The sequence below is a fragment of the Sminthopsis crassicaudata genome, chromosome 1 (genome assembly GCF_048593235.1).
Source record: "Sminthopsis crassicaudata isolate SCR6 chromosome 1, ASM4859323v1, whole genome shotgun sequence".
NCBI lineage: Eukaryota > Metazoa > Chordata > Mammalia > Dasyuromorphia > Dasyuridae > Sminthopsis > Sminthopsis crassicaudata.
Window position 1 is genome coordinate 507,034,222 of NC_133617.1, and position 1,661 is coordinate 507,035,882.

The 1,661-nt window shown below is 41.8% G+C and overlaps 1 pseudogene; it reads left to right on the top strand.

Annotated features, from left to right (window-relative positions):
- Positions 1–417: 417 nt before the first annotated feature.
- Positions 418–1,188, top strand: LOC141555120 (derlin-1 pseudogene; annotated as a pseudogene).
- Positions 1,189–1,661: the final 473 nt, after the last annotated feature.

The window sequence follows — 1,661 nt, forward strand, 5'->3', positions numbered from 1 at the left end:
GTAAGCAACCTTGCAAAGATCAAGGCAGCCTTGAGCCTAGAAAGCATTGTACACTGAGCAAATGTGCATGTTTGAGGATGAGAGGCCATAAGAGAAAATAAATATTGCACTACACCTGCCAGAATAAAAGTGGGTGTTTGAGAAGTACCTTCAAATACATGAAAAGCTATTATGATTAGCTTTATTTGGTTTGTCCCTAGTGGATATGACTATCATCTTTATCATCATCATCATTATCATCATCATAATCACAATAACTAGTATTTATATAAAGTTTAACCATTAATGAGTGTTTTCCGCCTCCACAGCCCTGTGGAGCTGGAGCCAGGGCCAGAGCTGGCCGGCCGCATACTGCAGGGGCGGGCGGGGGGTGGGTAGTCGGTGATGCTGCTGGTCCCGCAAGCTGGAGCTGCAAAGATGTCGGATCTCGGGGACTGGTTTAGGAGCATCCCTATCATCACACGGTATTGGTTCGCCAGCGCCATCGTGGTATCCTTTGTTGGCAAACTCGGCCTTATCAACCCAAGCTACATTTTACTCTGGCCAGACGCCTTCCTGTACCACTTCCAGATATGGAGACCAATTACTGGAACCTTTTTTTTTTTTTTTTTTTCCCTAGTTGGCCCAGGAACTGGATTTCACTACTTGGTGAATTTATATTTCTTATATCAGTATTCTACATGACTAGAAACAGGGGCTTTTGATGGAATGCCAGCAGACTATATGTTCAGGCTTCTTTTTAACTGAGTTTGCATCATTATTTCTAGTTTAATAATGGACATGCAGTTGCTGATGATTCCTTTGATAATGTCAGTACTCTATGTCTGGGCCCAGCTGAACAGAGAAATGATTGTATCATTTTGGTTTGGAACACGATTTAAGGCCTGTTACTTGCCTTGGGTCATTCTTGTATTCAACTACATTATTGGAGGATCGGTTATCAATGAACTGATAGGAAATCTTGTTGGACATCTATACTACTTCTTAATGTTCAAATATCCAATGGATTTGGGAGGAAGAACTTTTCTTTCTACACCTCAATGTCTGTACCGCTGGCTTCCCAGTAGGAGAGGAAACATCTCTGGATTTAGTGTTCCACCTGCAAGCATGAGATGAGCTGCAGAACATCAGCTAGGTGGAGGTGGTCGACACAACTGGGGCCAGGGCTTCTGACTCGAAGAACAGTGAAAAATTCAGTGGTATTCAACAAACAGTGATACTATGCAGTTAAGGATTCTTCCTGGTGTGGGTTATACTTAAGACCTGTGTTTTATCGAATACTGGTGGACCTGGCCCATGCAGAATGTCATTTTTTTCAATACAAGATAAATTGTTAAAAGTCTTGAAGAGAAAATGTTATATTTCCCTCCAAATTAGTGATCAGGCTCCACTCTTTACTACTCTGAAGAAAGAAACATCAACTCTGCATCTTTCAAAATGAGCTGCTGTTTTTGTGTCTTCTCTTCCCCTTTCCCCTTTTCTGAACAGTGGGTACTCTGGTCCAAGTTTGACTAGCTCTGTAGATTTTTGTTTCTGTGGCAATGTAACCAAAACTTTATCAAAAGACAGATTCTAAGGACCCCCTCCCCCCCAACTCTTCTCTTGCACTCCACCAAAAATGCCATAATCCTTTGAAATTTAGAGAAGGTTGTTCATTTTGT